Source organism: Pelodiscus sinensis, chromosome 3 (genome assembly GCF_052426305.1).
Source record: "Pelodiscus sinensis isolate ZL-2025 chromosome 3, ASM5242630v1, whole genome shotgun sequence".
NCBI classification, from domain to species: domain Eukaryota; kingdom Metazoa; phylum Chordata; order Testudines; family Trionychidae; genus Pelodiscus; species Pelodiscus sinensis.
In genome coordinates, this window is record NC_143054.1 from 66802905 (window position 1) to 66820168 (window position 17264).

Here is a 17264-nt window from a genome sequence, read left to right on the forward strand (position 1 = left end):
TGCCACACAGAGGGAATATAATAATCGTGTGTTTGTATAAATGCATAACTGCTGAAATTTTTAGCGGTTAAATGTTTACATGCGGGGGGAGGCAACAGACTCCTACCTGCCCCTCCTCCTGGTGCCTCTGATAAGGTGGGGAGAGAAGGTGGCTCTGCGAAGCCCATATGCACAGGGAGCCTGTTTGAAAGCCGGCTTCCCATATGTACTAGTTCCTGCCTGCCCCATGAGTGTAAATGTGTAACTGCTAAAAATTTCTATCAGAGGCAGCAGTGTGGGGGGAGGGGCTCTACAGGAGCAAGCCATCTCCCCACAAGCACCAGCTCCTGCCTGTCCCATTGCATGCAAACATGTAACAGCTGAAAATGTCAGCAGTTACATATTTACACAAATAAATAAGTACACACTAACATTCCTACACACATGTGCTCTTACAGAGGCACAGCTTTACCAATACAGCTGTGCCATTGTAAGCTTGGAAGAGTAGACATGGCCTAAATAGACAAGGATGGGAAGAGAAGAGAGGGTAACTGATTTGCCTAAAGACAAAGCAGATAAACATCTGGGCTACGTCTACACTGGCCCCTTTTCCGGAAGGGGCATGTAAATTTCACTAGTCGTAGTAGGGAAATCCGCGGGGGATTTAAATATCCCCCGCGGCATTTAAATAAAAATGTCCGCCGCTTTTTTCCGGCTTTTAAAAAAGTAAGAATCTTTGAAGTAAGAATAAGAGCCTCCGGAAAAGGGCACTTTTTCCGGAGGATCGGGGCCAGTCTAGACGCTCTTTTCCGGCTTTTTTAAAAGCCGGAAAAAAGCGGCGGACATTTTTATTTAAATGCCACGGGGGATATTTAAATCCCCCGCGGATTTCCCAACTACGACTAGTGAAATTTACATGCCCCTTCCGGAAAAGGGGCCAGTGTAGACGTAGCCCTGGAGTCAGGGAAGTCCCACGGAAACCAGAGACCTAGCATCAGATTCTTTCTGTGCGTGCTCTGCTGCAATTTAGTCTGATAATCTCCATAATTCCATATCCAGAAAGAATCACTGAGACTGGTTTGCTGAATTTGCAGCCACTATTTAGGTAGAGATTATATCAAGCAGGTATTCAATCCTTATCCAGTATAATACTACACAACAAGATGGGAGAGCAGTGGTGATGAAATTTTAATTTATCTGTAAAACACGAGGCAGCCAATCACAAAAAATCCATTCACTAAAGCCTTTGCTTTCCATAAATTCTCCGATTTGTTGCTAGCATTACCACTGGACTCCTCCTGGATTATTGCCCTTTGAGCTTTTAATGTGCTGGATGATGCAAGCTCAGATAGGACAGCAGGTGTATTCCTAGAATTAATGGGCTCCCTGAATTTAATCAAGAAGAGTTTCCGTGGAACACAAGCAGTTTGTTTGGCTGTGTCTTTCTACCGTGTTTGAACGTTTTTAATACAATAAACTTCCAATAATCCGGCATCTTTAGGACCCGGGGGTGCCGGATTATCAGATATGCCGGAGTACCGGAAGGGGGGGAACTATGAGAGATCCGGGGTGTGGGGAGGTATGGGAGGGGAGGAGAAGTCAGCAGCGAACTGTGAAGCCTGAGAGAGGGCGGCGCTGCGGGACCAACCTGGCAGGACCCCAGCTACTCTGGCCCCAGCTTCCCCAAGTCAGCCACTGGTAAGTTTCAGCAGCTGCTGACTTGGGGAAGCCGGGGGCAGAGCAGCTGGGGTGCTACCGGGTTGGTCCCGTAGCGCTGCCCCTCACCTGAGAGGTGCTGCGGGACCTACCCGGCAGCACTCCAAATGCTCTGCCCCCGGCTTCCTAAATCAGCTGCTGGTCAGTTTCAGCAACAGCAGACTTGGGGAAGCCCTGGGACAGAGCACTCCAGCTGCTCTGGCCCCAGCTTCCCCAAGTCCACCGCTGAAACTGACCAGCAGCGGCCTTGGAGAAGCCCGGGGCAGAGCAGCTCCAATTGTCCAGCTGGCCAGAACACTGCCAGGTTCCAGTTGGTGCCAGACTATCAGGAGTGCCAGACCACTGGATGCTGGACAATTGGAGTTTTACTGTACTCAGATTATTACAACCTGCTAGTTGGTCCAATAGTCATTTCATGCTTTTCAATGAAGGAGGTTTATGCACTTATGTGTATATGTCCTCAGAGATGAATATATGCTACAAGGAACTAAACATAATTGAGAATGTGTGACACTTTATCCAGATGGGATAGAGGAGTTCTTTAAAAAAAATAATTCCATCTTTAAACTATTTAATAACGTTAAGTTTTTAAATGACTATAATACAATGCATTCTGCTAGCAATAATAATAATAATAATACCACCTCAGGTGGGTGGTAATTTTAGTTCTAGCATACTTAAGCTTTTCCTCAGAACAAAACTACCCAATATTGGTTAAAAACCAGTCAGATGCACTCCTCACTCTCACACATTACATTGGGGCCCAAGAATAAAGGATACATATATGAGGGGATATGCAAGTGCACTCACAATATATATCAGTATGTTCAGTGAATTATCCCTTTTAAGTACTCAGCATTAAAAATAAAAACCTAAATACCTTATGCAGTTACTCTGACACACACATCAGATATAATCCTCTCCACCACACAAAGTTGGATCCCTCTACATTCAACATAATACTATTTACAACAAAATGTTCTTTAGGCAGATAGCAAAAGATCACCTAACACAATGTAAGCTGATGAATATTTATAAATACATTGTGTAAGGATGTAACATGGTATGAAAGTTGATTTTTCCATCAAAAAAGATGAAATAATTAAAGTATAGTTAATATGCAGATACAGGATAATAAGCCACAAATTACTAAATACCACCACAATGATTTCTAATGGTGACAACCTCTCAGGGCACACCCAGCAATGCTTCCAGAAGCAGGAAATAAAATAACATTCAATCGCCTTGATTAAAAGGTAACAATGTTCAAAGAAAACAAAATACAAGTATAAAGGACCCTTAGGAGATCAAGAAAATAGTTTTTCTTTGTGTTTAAATGCCAATGCATAGTATACTTACTCATCTGATATGTAGCCTACAGCTCCAAGCACAATCTGCAAACAAAGAAAAACAAAACAAACTGCCTATATATATTTCTCTTATAAAAAAGTGAAATGTATTTTGATATTGAAAATGATGGAGTTGAATGCCTCTAAGTTTTGAAAATTAACATTTCCTGCAATATCAGCTTTCACAGAACAAAGTCTAATGAGTGAAATAATTAAAGTATATCCTAGCTTACAGAGACAAGCTTAGAGAAAAATCTGTGCAAGCCTGAAAACTTGTCCCTCTCACCAACAGTAGTTGGTCGAATAAGAAATATTGCTTCTCCTACGTCTCTCTAATATCATGGCTAAAATATTGCACGCAGAAAAAAGTTTGACAGATTTTATCTAGTATATACTTTAGTCGTTCGAATCAGCATTTCTTAACAAAAGTGCAACAGTAAGCACACATATTTAAAAAGGTTTTTTTCTCATCTGAGTAGAGAGAGAAATTCTGGCATATGCATCACTTCCATTAGAGCTAATGAGAGTGGCACATAATACCTCCAGAAGTTAAATATACCCAACATACACCTTTGCTGGTCATTAACTGCTTTCTAGAACCAAAATCCATTCCAGCAGGTGATATTACTTCTCATATTTCTCAGCAGTCCACCAATTCAGCTGTGTGAAAGTGTAGCTGCATAGTAAATGAAGGTATCAGTGGTAAATGCAACATGACAAATTCTATCATACTTTATGATAAAGTAATAATATATGCAAGTGTCTGATATATGGGATGCGTACCCAAAACAGCCCACACTTTTCCCTGCATTTATTGAAAGTTAAACTGAAATACTTAAAGCTGAAACAGTCAGATAAACTAAATCTTCCAAAGTGAAACTCAAAATGGTTGTCAACAGTAGGGATGTAGGATTTAACCAGTTAGACTCTTCATGAGACACCCGTCAGCGCCGCGAGGCCAGGAGTGCTGGCAGCCCTATGGAGCTTATACTGCAGAGCTTACGGTGCAGCCAGCTCCCTAAGAAGTGGGGTCGGGAGCCTGTGTGCACTGGGAGCCATCTATAAGCCAGCTCCCGGACCCATTCCCAGCTGCTGCTCCATGCTGCAGGCTCTGAAGCATAAATCTTAGGGATATTAAAATGCATTAAAGTAACCATGTAACCGCTGACAAATTTCAATAGTTACACAGTTACACGCAGAGGACAGGCAGCTCCCTGGGAACTTGTGCATGCAGGCAGCTGGTTCATGCAGCAACTGCTCTTTAAGCCAGCTCCCCAGACATACTGGGAACCTGCATGTAACTGTGAAGGTTAACCAGTGAACTCAGGATCATCCGTTATCCGTGTACATGCCTATACGTTCACATCCCTAATAATGCTTATATTGCAGAGCCTACAGGGAAGCTGGCTAGGGATGTGAAGATTTAACTCACTGTTAGGGTTAACTGGTGGGGCTGGAGCAGCTCCCCACCTGCCATGGGCATGGGGATGCTCCAGTCTCAAAAGGGTTAGGGATGTTAGCAACTAGTCAACTAATCAATAAGCAAGAGATTATAATCAATTAGCACCATCGACTAGTCGCTCCTCCCCCCCCCACCCCGCCCCACTGCGGCTCTGCCACTGTAAAGCCCAGGGAAGTCGGTGTGCGAAATCACTAGCTTAGCTCCTGCTCTGCGGGTGTCTTTTCATTCATCACACCTCACACAATGTGAGGTGTGATGAATGAAAAGACACCCGTGAGAAGTGGCCATGCTAGCAATTTTGCGCGAAGGCTTCCCTGGGCTTTACAATGCAGAGTCGTAGCCAGGGAGGTTTTGCTGTGAATCGGCGCGAGCCAAACTGAGCACCGCAACTGCATGCTGTTGTTAACTAATCGAACAGTCAACAGAAAATCTATCAACTATTCGATTAGGGAAGTAATAGCATTTTTATATCTCTAACAGGGGCCCACTATCAACAGTAGAGATGTAGGAGTTAACCAGTTAAATTCTTCATGGGATGTTCCACAGCGCCGCAAGGCCAGGAGCGCTAGCAGCCCTATGGAGCTTATACTGCAGAACTTACAGTGCAGCCAGCTCCCTAAGAAGAGGGATCTGGCTGTGGGGCACCCTGACCCTTTGTAGGCAGGGGCTCCTTCAGCCTCCAATTGAAGCAGTCCCTATCCATGCAGGAGCATGGGGGGGGGGCATTCCATTCCAGCAGGGAGCCTTTCCAGCTGGGCTGGACTGCTCCTCCTCCCTCCCTCTCCCTCCGCTCATACGTCTTTAATTGGTTAACCGAGTAAATAATATGTTTAACCAGTCAGCCAATTTCACTTCCCTAAAACTGGTATCCTGGTAGCAGGGCCAGCAGCTAGAGCTGGTGTGCGCTGGGAGCCAGTTTATGAAGCTTAGTCTCCAGCCCCCATAGCATAATTGTATAACTGCTATGATTTTTAATGGTTACATTTTTTACCGGGTTTTACAACGCTAGTCAATGGCCAAATTCATGTAATCCCAACTTCTCTACATTCAACTGGTCAAAATGAGCTGACCTATATACAACAGATGGAAAAATAGAGGTTAGCTGGAAAAAGCAAAAAAAAAAGTGAATTCTTTGTAAGACCATATGAAAAACAGACAGCATGTTTCCCCAGTGCCAAAGACCCACAAATCTGGGTCTGATGTGAAATATGGTTTTGAAAATGTTAATAGTTTTCAAGGTATTATCAATTTGTGTGTATGTTCTTTTCACTGTGCTTTTAAAAAAAACTAAGCCAATATAGAATTTCTTTTGAAAAAGGCACGCAACGGGAAAGAAATCAGAATTTATTTTGGTAGTACAGGTCTATTGATAGAATTATTGAAGGTCATACTTTCTAAGCATAACTTCACATAGTAAATATTGTGTTATAGATCTTTAATAAATTCATATTTTAGATTATATTTAAGCAAAAAGCTGGAATAATTGTTAAGTGTCAACCCCCTATGGCTATCAGCAGCTATGAACAGTAACTTAATGCAATTATTCTGAAAGCAACGATAAGTGGGCAGTCAAGCGAATTTGTAACTTAATGGTTTAATCAAGAAATTAAACAAGCAGGAGAAATTAATGACAATAATTCAACATTAGACTATACTTACTACAAAATATGAGAAAGTATTGTAAACATTACATAATCTCATTTAAAGAGTCTGTGTAATGCATAGGTTTTACCAATATTTACTGACATTAATCTCGTTAAGCTACTTGAAGTGTTTTATTCAGTAACAGGATTGATTAGCTGAGAAAACAGAGGTTTCATACAAAAGTAACTGAAAGCTCTTTTTGTCAGCGTGATGAAATTTTTTAAGTAATTTGTTTAGAGTCTTAGAACACAAGACAAAACATTACGAATGGTTCTCTGATTGACAAATATGAAATATGTAAACCTATCTTGCCACTACAGTTTATATAGGGTCCGAAAGCCAGATAAGAAGCAATACTTCATTTCTCTCTTTTTCATGCTGCTCAATAGAACTTTCCATTTTCCCAGAAACGGATCTTGCCTCTGAAGCAGTGAAAACATCATCCATTCCACAAGAATGTGAAAATATTCATGATTAGACTGATGGAAATAAACGTATACCCAGGCAGAACCTCAGCTAGTGTGAAGGGTTATAATTTCCATGAAGCTAGAACAGCTAACACTAGCTAGAATTCTGACCTGCCACATCTGATATCTTTTGGCGTCTTTCATCAAGTATTGACACTCATCCTGGTTATTTGCTTTATTTCTACTTCCCCGTAATAAATTTCTCGGAAACAAGTTTGGATTCTACATGTTCCAGAACTATTACACACAATGGCTACAACATTTTCATGTAAGTTGCATATTAAAATGTTATCTCATATTGCATACATAAGGGATACCACTTTCTCATTACAGTTAAGTTGCTTTTTAGGAAATCAGAAGGATTTCATTATTTCAAGTGACAAAGATTAAAGGACTCTAAAGTACAGCACAGAATTTGATAGTTAAATTTTTTAACTTTAGATCTGAAATATTTCCCAGAGACATGCAGAAGACTGGTCACCAATGGTGGTTTGTTTTCATTTTTGAAAAGAAAAAAGAAAACAACAACTCATTATCAGAATAATCCAGATTATTCTACGAACATTTTATTGTTCACTATAAGAAACTGCATTTACAGTGCTCAAACCAAAATTTTTAATTTTGGACTTGAAGGAAGATTTATCCTTCAAATCTGTGGTCCATTTGGGACCTTTGTGCACTTCTTTAAAAATGAAATTATATATATATATAAATTTTTTCAGAGAGAGAGAGAGAGAGAGAGAGAGAGAGAGAGATTTTAATACCAACCGGGTTATGGTGCTGAAAACCAAAAACAAACAAACAAAAAGAATGATAAAAATTACATATTGTCTTTGTTCAGATTAACCTTGTAAATGTTTTGATCATATTTTTTCTATACAAAGTTAATGTAAGTGTCTATTAGTTGCTTCCCTGCACCAAACTGGATCTAACAGCTATTGATCTTCCTTGTCCATGAATCCCATTTGTCTTCTCTGCTTCAGCCTCTCTCTGCCTTTCCATCAGTCTAATAAAAGCTTGTAGTTGAGTAGAAGCATTAGCTGACATCATTCCCATAGGTAAATGACTCAATCTTTTCCCTGCTTTTTCCTTAGTGATTGAGCTGACATCACCCCTCCTTTGAAACAGGAGCTGGCGAGAGTATGACATCAGAGATTAGTAATCCTTGAACAGTTTTTCCAAGAATTTGTGAGGCTAGCAGAACAGTCTCCAAACCACCAAAATCGCATCACACATTTATAGGTGGCCAGCTTTCAAGTTAGGCCATCCACATCATAATTACTGGAATCTATTGCCAGAAATTCTTCAATTGATTCAGACTTGGAAAAGTATAATACTAATGGTTACATCTGTAGAAAACACACTGCTGCTCTTCAAAAGCTTCAGAGAGGTAAAAACAATGAATAATCTAGCAGCACCTTAAAGACTAACAAAACATGTAGATGGTATCATGAGCTTTCGTGGGTACAACCCACTTCTTCAGATGACAGGAATATTAAAAGTCCAGATCCAAAAATAAATAGGGGATGGGGGGAAAGGAAGGGGAAAAAAGGCTGCTCTCCAGCCACACACACACAGTAACAGGCTCTCACATCTATACACGTTCATGATTTTCATAGTATCCTGAACTCCAAGGCCAGAAGGAAATGTTGTTAAGTATGAACTCCTGTATAAGACAAGCCATAGAACTTGCTCAAAATAATTCCTAGCACATATTTTTAGAAACATGAAAAACTGCCAGAGATGAAGAATCAATCATGACCCTTGGTAAATGGTTCCAATCTCACTGTGAAAGGTTTATGTCTTATTTCCAGTCTGAATTTTTCTAGCTTCAATTCTAGCCATTGGATTGTACTTTTTTTCCTTCAAGACTGAAGAGTGCATGGTTAAATAGTTGTTCCCTATGCAGGAACTTACAGATAGTAATCAAGTCACCCTTCTCTTTATAAACAAATGCAACTGAGCTCTCAGTCTATCACTAGAAGGCGTGGTTCTAATCTGACTCTTCTTTGAGCCCCCTCCAATTTATCAACATTATTTTTAATTTTAAGCATCAAAACCAGACATAGTATTTTGGCAGTACAGGCAGTCCCTGACTTAAGAACAGGTTACGTTCTGAACACCTGATCGTAATTCAATTTGGTCGCAAGTCGGAAATACCCTTAAACACTCTGCCCGCGCTGTTCGAAAAACTTGATGTACATGGTTGTCAACTCGAAAATATTATAATGGGGTTAATGGGAGGTTGGTTGTAAGTATGGATGGTCGTAAGTTAGTGTGTTCGTAAGTCGGTGAGTTGCTGTAATTGCACTGGTGTCCACTCCAGAAGTAAAATAACCCCTCTACTGTTACTCAAGATTCTCGTAATTATGCATCTCAGGATCAGATTAGCTCTCTTAGACACAGCATCAAACTGGGAAATCATGTTCCACAGATTATCCACTCCCTCCATGAAATCTTTTTCAGTCATGGCTTCAAGAATAGAGTCCTCCATTGTGAAGTATGGCCTATATTCATTATTCCTAGATTTAGATATTTATATTTGGCCATAATGAAACACATAGGCTGTGTCCAGACTCAGGGTTTTTTTCGAAAAAAGTAGCCTTTTTTCGAAAAAACCTCACCTGCGTCTAGACTGCAGCCGCGTTCTTTTGAAATTAAATCGAAAGAACGCGGCTTTTCTTTCAATGGCGGTAAACCTCATTTCACGAGGAAGAACGCCTTCTTTCGAAAGTTCCTCTTTCGAAAGAAGGCGTTCTTCAATGTAAATAGGGCTTCTTTGAAAGAGAGCATCCAGACTCACTGGATGCTTTCTTTCGAAAAAGCAAGCCGCTTTTTCGAAAGTTCAACGTGCAGTCTAGACGCTCTCTTTCGAAAGAGGCTCTTTCGAAAGTATCTTTCGAAAGAGCCTCTTTCAAAAGAGGCTTGCAGTCTAGACATAGCCATAATGTTTGCTTGCACTCAACTCTACCAAGCAATCCAGATCACTCTAAATCAGTGACATGGCCCCTCTTCATTATTTACCAGTCCTCCAATGTTGGTGTTATCTGTAAATTTCATCAAAGATGACTTTACGTTTTCTTCTGTGTCATTGACAAAACGTAAAAGTACAGGAACAAGAACCAACCCCTGTGGGACTCGGAGAAACACCTGCTTGACAATGTCCTAATCTACAATTATATATTGAGACTTGTCTGTAACATTGTGGTAGTTGTGTTAATCTAAGAATACAAGACCGACAAGATGAGTAGTATCTTTTAGTGGACCAACTTCTGTTGGAAAGAGACACAAAGTTTTGGGCTTACAAAGAACTTTAGTTAACCCATTTAATATAAGGCATGCTACTAGTATTGGTCTAGTTCTTTAATCAAAATATTAGAGAGTATCAAGTCAAATGTCTTACAGAATTCAAGTATACTATGTCAGTTGGACCTCTCTGGTTTGTCATTTTTGGGACCTGACCGGCCCTGAAAAAGGGAATTTGCCAGACCAAGAGATGTTCCTTTCTACTGGCACCCCAGTCTCGTCTCCCCTCTCCACTGCTGGCCCTACTCGCCCCTGCTGGGCTGCTGCAGCCCTGGCCCAGCTACCAGGGCTGCAACATGCCTGGCCCTACTACTGGGGCTTCCACGCCCTCGCCCCCGCTATCAGGCTTGCTGCATCCCTGGTCCCAGCACCGGGGCTGCCGCAGCCCCAGTTGTGCTACTGGGGCTCAACCCCGAGTACAAGCCCTGGTAGCTCTGAGCCTTCAGCCCTCTTGCCACTGGGCCTCCCAGCCAGGACTCCCTGGTCTGGCAGCCAGACGAGGGAGGCTCAGTTTTTGGAGGTCCAACCTGTATTACCTTTATCAGACAAACCTGTAATTTCATGAAAGACTCAAAGTTGCTGTGATCATGGGATTTATAGTAAGTAAATGAAACCATTATTCCAGATTGTGTGATACAGCCTAGAGCCATGTAGATTATGTCTCTTATTTTATTTCAATTGTTTTAGAAGCTGTTCCTCATACAGCAATACTTGAGATTAAATTTTTTTTTCCTAGAAACTCCCAATTATTTTAGTCAAGTATTATTACTAGATGTGGTCAGTGCACAGGGCTGCTTTATACTGTAAACAAGAAACTGCCATATTGGATCATACCTGTGGTTAAACTGGTCCTTACCTCTAGCAGTAGTCAGTAACAAATGCTTCAGAGGAAGATACAAGAAGCTTTGCATTATGCAGATTTGGAATAATATGCTCCAACATTAAGGGTATGTCTGTCTATTCTTACAAGAAGATCAACATTCCAGAGGTCGATCTTCTAGCATTCAATTTAGCAGGTCTAGCAGGAGACCCAAAGATCGAATGCTGAGGGCGTATGGTACTCCTCACCGGCGTATGGTACTCCTTCCTCTGTGAGGAGTAAGGGAAGCCGATGGGAGCAAATGCTCCCATTGGGCTCCCACTGAGGGGATGCCGCGATGGACTGGCTTAAGGTAAGCCGACTCCAGTTATGCCTATAGACCAGGCCTAACTGTCCTCCTAATCCTTCACAGTTGGACATTGGCTTACACTCTAAAGCATGAGGTTTCCAGTTCTCTACACTACAGGCTGTCTTCCCACAGGATGATGACTCACATTCAAGGTCTCAATCCTTATCCTCAAGATGCTTGCTCAGTGGTGTTGGCCCAGATATCTAGAAGATTGCCTGAAGCTCCAGGATGAAGATTAACTACTGTGACACAGGCACCCTTTCATGCCAACAGGCAGAGTATACAGGTTTTTACAAGGATTTAGTATGTGAGATAGATGCACAGTAGTTCATGAAAGGACGGCTCTTGGCTTTCTGTAGGGATCTCTCATGCCACCCTTTCATGAACTACTGTGCATCTGAGAGATCCCTACAGAAAGCCAAGAGCCCACTGATTATCGTAACCTTTGTGAAATTTATGTGTGCAAAATATTTAAAGAATTACGTATCGAAACAAAATGTTTTATTCTTAAGGGCTGAAAGTTAAAGCAGGTCACTGGGAGGTGACATACGTCAGGCACATCTCTTTCACACAGGAGGTAACAGATGCCGATCTCTGTCTGACCAGGGCAATACTGCATGCCTTACAATGGATGCCTATTTGCATAGGAGGTAAATAATAGTGAAAAGACTCGAACAGTCTACAAGAGAGAAAAATCTATACAGGGAAGAGAGAAGGGGGGCATCAGCAGGGTGTGATTTTTTTGTGTCTAAGACCTAAAGGATTAGGTCTGATATATTAGGGAATTAAAAACAAAAACAAACAAACACAGAGGAAGCAAGAAACTGTCAAGTGATTTCTCTCATGAGAAGCGCATCACAGCTATCCTGGCCGTAAACTGTAAGTGAGCAATACTTTATTAGACGTGTTAGTTAAGTTTAGGCTCCAGAATGCATGTTATAAATCAGGTGTGGGGAACCTAGATTGCCTGGATCCAGCCACTAAGGTTTGGGGCTTCCCTACCTCTCACTCCAGCCCTGATGACCATCAAAAGCCTTGCCACCACCTTCCACTCAGCATTTCCATCTGTTTTCTCTGACGTAAACAAACAGCAGCATAGATGCATTTTAAAACAAAAACAAAAAACATACATTACACGCACACAGAACCTGCCAGCCCCAGGGAAGAGGAGGAGGAGAGATAGAATTACATGTGACACCACACGGCTTAATGCACTGTTGGAAGATTCTCAGATACTTTACTATAGGGATGGGGCAGTGTATCAGAGGGGTAGCCGTGTTAGTCTGAATCTGCAAAAGCGGCAAGGAGTCCTGTGGCACCTTATAGACTAACTGCAGTGTAGGAGCATAAGCTTTCGTAGGCAAAGACCCACTTCGTCAGATGCATGTAGTGGAAATATCCAGAGGCAGGTATAAATATGCAGGCCAGAATCAGGCTGGAGATGACGAGGTGGATCCAATCAAGGAGGATGAGCCCCACTTCTAGTAGCTGATCTGGAGGTGTGAATTCCAAGAGAGTGGAAGCTGCTTTTGTAGTTAGCAAGCCATTCACAGTCTTTGTTTAATCTAGAGTTGATTGTGTCAAACTTGAAGATGAACTGTAGCTCAGCAGTTTCTCTTTGAAGTCTGGTCCTGAAGTTTTTTTGCTGCAGGATGGCTACCTTTAGATCTGCAATTGTGTGTCTAGGGAGATTGAAGTGTTCCCCTACAGGTTTTTGTATGTTGCCATTCCTAATATCAGATTTGTGTCCATTGATTCTTTTACGTAAGGACTGTCCAGTTTGGCCGATGTATATAGCAGTGGGGCATTGTTGACACATGATGGCATATATTACGTTGGTAGATGTGCAGGAGAATGTACTAGTGACAGTATGGCTGATCTGGTTAGGTCCTGTGATGGTGTTGCTGGTGTATATATGTGGGCAGAGTTGGCACCGAGGTTTGTTGCAAGGATTGGTTCCTGAGTTTGAGTTATTATGGTGCGGTGTGTAGTTTTGGTGAGAATATGCTTCAGGTTGGCGGGTTGTCTGTGGGCAAGGATCAGCCTACCTCCCAAGGCCTGTGAAAGCGAGGGATCATTGTCCAGGATGAGTTGTAGATCACTAATGATGCGTTGGAGAGGTTTTAGCTGGGGACTGTAGGTGATGGCCAGTGGTGTTCTGTTGGTTTCTTTCTTGGGCTTGTCCCGTAGCAGGAGGCTTCTGAGTACACGTCTGGCTCTGTCAATCTGTCTCCCCACTTCCTCGTGTGGGTATTGCAGTTTACAGAATGCTTGTTGAAGATCTTGTAGGTATAGTTCTCTGTCTGAGGGTTTGGAGCATATGCGGTTGTACCTCAGTGCTTGGCTGTAAACAATGGATCGTGTGGTGTGTCCGGGATGGAAGCTGGAGGCATGCAGGTTAAGTATAGCGGTCGGTAGGTTTTCGGTATAGGGTGGTATTGATGTGACCGTCACTTATTTGTAACGTGGTGTCCAGGAAATGGACCTCCCGTGTAGATTGGTCCATGCTGAGGTTGATGGTGGGGTGGAAGCTGTTGAAATCATGGTGAAATTCTTCCAGAGTCTCCTTCCCATGGGTCCAGATGATGAAGATGTCATCGATGTAGCGTAGGTAGAGAAGGGGTGTAAGTGGACGAGAACTGAGGAAGCGTTGTTCCAAGTCAGCCATAAAAATGTTGGCGTATTGTGGGGCCATACGGGTGCCCATAGCAGTGCCACTGGTCTGGAGATATATGTTGTCACCAAATCTGAAATAGTTGTGTGTGAGGATAAATTCACAGAGTTCAGCCACCAGTTGTGCTGTGGCATCATCAGGGATACTGTTCCTGACAGCTTGTACTCCATCTGCATGTGGGATGTTTGTGTAAAGAGCCTCTACATCCATGGTGGCTAGGATGGTGTTTTCTGGAAGATCACCTATGCATTGTACTTTTCTCAGGAAATCCGTAGTGTCACGGAGGTAACTGGGAGTGCTGGTGGTGTAGGGTCTGAGCAGAGAGTTCACATAGCCAGACAGTCCTTCAGTTACTCCCTATAGTAAGAATCTGTACAGAACAGTTGCTGAGCTGCCTTTCCTGCATTGATACAATTATTTCAGAACTCTTCATCCACTTTAAGTAACTAAATATCACTAATATACAGATACACTGTACTCAAATTAGGCTAAGTGTGACGGGGTGCCGAAGTCCTGCGAGTCGCTGACCTCCGGACTCCACACTGAGGGCGAGCGACAGAGTGGGGGAGGGCCCTGGTCTCCAGGATATGCAATTGGACTCAGAATTGGCAACCCCATAGACTGGGGGTACGAAGGAGTTGTTCCAGAGGCTGCCCTGGCTGGCATAGATTTGAGACTTGAGGGTTGGAGGGGGAATTAGGTCGGAGTGTGGGGTCCAGACACTAGTGGGCTCACAATGAGTGTGCTCACAACTGGCTGGGTGAGCATCCCACATGGCGCCGGGCAGGTCGCACCAGGACACTAAGCACAAATATATTTACTCAATAAAGAGATCTCCACCTACACATGAAACAGAATATTACAGATTTAAGCATACTAAGTTCTCAACCAAAAGAAAAAAAAAAAAAAAGGAGTAGACAGTGACGAAAAGAAACCTTTCCTGATGCCTCTTCTGGAAGGCAAACCTGAAACAGAGTCTCCTGTGGTTAGAATAATTAGATGGCTTCTTTTTCTCCACCATTTTGACTATTTTCTAAGCCAGGAGCAAGGCAATGAGTGAAGAAGTGATGTGAGGCCTGGAGTCTCTTGCCAATGGACAGCAAATGCATCCTTCTACTCAAGCACCACCAGTTCCTCAATATCGGATACAATATCTGGGACTTAGTTATTTTCAGCACACATTGCTCCTGCTTTACTTTTCTGTCCACTCTCATGCTCTGGTGTCTTGCTCAGCCAGTTCCTGTGTGTGCTGAAGTGGAAGGGGAAGAAAAGGGTGTTAAAGGATTCACATTTTACACAAGCTACTGCAAGCTTCTTTAACGGACTCTGGCATTTAGGCTATCCCACCTTTTAAGCTACCACAGTGAAAGCTGAAATGAATTTTTTCAGTGTTCTTTAAAATATCAGGAGATCCAGAGGAGCCTGTCTTCTGTTCTACTACATAGTTTCTTTGCCCAAAGGAAAGTCCAGGGGAAATTATTATTTGCAGCTGGTGGGGTAGGTACTCCCCCACCACATACTCACAGCTTGCAGCTGTCATGGATGACATTCAAGGGAGGTAGATATGTTTACTCACCAGATCTGTTGCACCACCACTTGAATAAAGTTTTTACTTATAGGAAGAAATACTAATAGTATCAAAATGGTTCCCTGACGGTTTAAGATCTAGGATTGGTGTTATGCCCTGCCCTATACTTAATTTCTACCCATGCACAAAATTGTTGAGACTACAGAATAATTCAAGTGACTCCCCAAAAAGACTGGTTCCAATTTTCTGTGCTGATTCTATCCCATTTATGGAGTCAAAGAGGATAATTTCAGAAGTGATGCATGCATTTATACTCTGCTTTAAATGTTTCTGAAAATTGTAGGGATTATTGGTTGTGATTTTTGGGCCTTTTCTCCTTGAGAAAAAAGGAGAATTCAACATCATCTGTTAACTATGTCTGTTGGAACTTGGGGTTAGTTCAGACTTAAGATGGGGGCGGGGGAAGGCTGGGAATTGAAACAGTGTGTGCCCAGGGGAGACAAATGATTGTGTATGACTGAGATTTGAAGCTAGTAATAGAAGAGAAAGCGTGCTCATCTTCCACAAATCTTTCTAATATTAGAGTCGAGGGAACATTGTTAACTATGGCCAGACTTTCATTTGTATCTCGGAAGAGTTATCCAGGATGGATTCCTAAGTTCCAGTGGACCACTAATGAGAACTCAAGATTTTAAAAGCAAGCAAAATAGAGCACCAGGTCTCCAAGACTACTAAATACCAAGAGGAATTTGGAGAGATTATGATAGACTGGTTGGAACAGTTTGTTAGCTTAAATTTCTGCTAGCCATGTTATCATGTCTCAGAACATACAGATGACATGGATAGAGAGAGGCTTGTTAACCAAAAGTCCTTCTTGCTGCTCCCTCCAGCTTCCTGTGTAGAGGATCCCAGAAAAACTGGAGTCAATGCTTGAATTTATTACGGGAAAATTAAACCAGAGGACATGGAATTCCTGATTCAATTTCTAGCCAAGACTTTTGTGCCTCACATAGAATTAAATGTTGCCACAATCGTTGGAATGAAAGGATGGCTTCCTTGGCATCTGAAAAGGATGCTGCAAGGTCTGATACATATGCTACCAAATACTACTACTTCTTCAGGGCATTCTCTTAATGAAGACTGGGTTGTTCTGTCTGTGCAGCAGCTTCTTATGGCCTTCTTGACATGTGGTGGGTGACAATGTCCTTTACACAGAGGAACAAAGTGTTTCTAAGAAAGAACTGAAAAGAAATACACATACAACGCCTGACTCGGAGAAAGAACTAGCAATAAACTCCATTATCAGACAGCAAAAGGAGCAGGGAAGCAACCTACGTAGTGGGCAAACTGCACCCAACTGGTGTTCTATGTGCAGCCCACAAGACATTTTGTTTACTGTTGCCCATGCACATGGTTGCCAGATTCTGAGAGTTTTCTTCAGATAGGTTTTTTCCTACTGACATTACTCAAGTGAAATGAACTTAAAGAAAGGACATATGAAATAAGGTGCATGCTCATTGCACACAACATTGACTGAGAGCCATGTGTACCCTCTCCATCCAATCAAAGTGCTTCTACGGTTTAAGACAATCTTGTGGCCCACAGAGATAAATGGGGGCCACTCATGCAGTCCACTTACTGTTAAAATGGTATTCAAGAACAGATCATTGGTGGAAGCCTTGGAGAGAGCTGCAACACACAGGGCCCTGGCTTCTAGGTGTTATCACAACACAAATTAACAATTAGCTTCTCCCTAATTATCTGTTTCTTCTAGAAGTACAAAAATGAGGTAATATTGCCCCCTGATGGGAGTAACCAGCAGGGTGGGATAAAAAAGAAACAGCATCTCGGCTTCCAGGCACCAAGACAAACAACAAGTGAGAATCTACTAGAAGAAAAAGGTGACAAGAACATAGGCAGAAGGGCAATATACACTTGTGCCAATTTCTAAATAGGACTGTATTTTGTTT

General features: G+C 42.3%; 1 protein-coding gene across 5 annotated transcripts in view; it reads right to left on the reverse strand.

The window, feature by feature from the left end:
* BACH2 (BACH transcriptional regulator 2) overlaps positions 1-17264 on the reverse strand; it is a 257457-nt gene that overhangs the window by 220915 nt on the left and 19278 nt on the right. Inside the window, exon 2 of one of the 5 annotated variants that reach the window (XM_089776889.1) lies at positions 3055-3089. The exons of the other annotated variants lie outside the window; for them this stretch is intronic. The gene's annotated coding sequence lies outside the window, so the exon portion shown is untranslated. The remainder of the gene's footprint in view (positions 1-3054; positions 3090-17264) is intronic. 5 annotated transcript variants of the gene reach the window in all.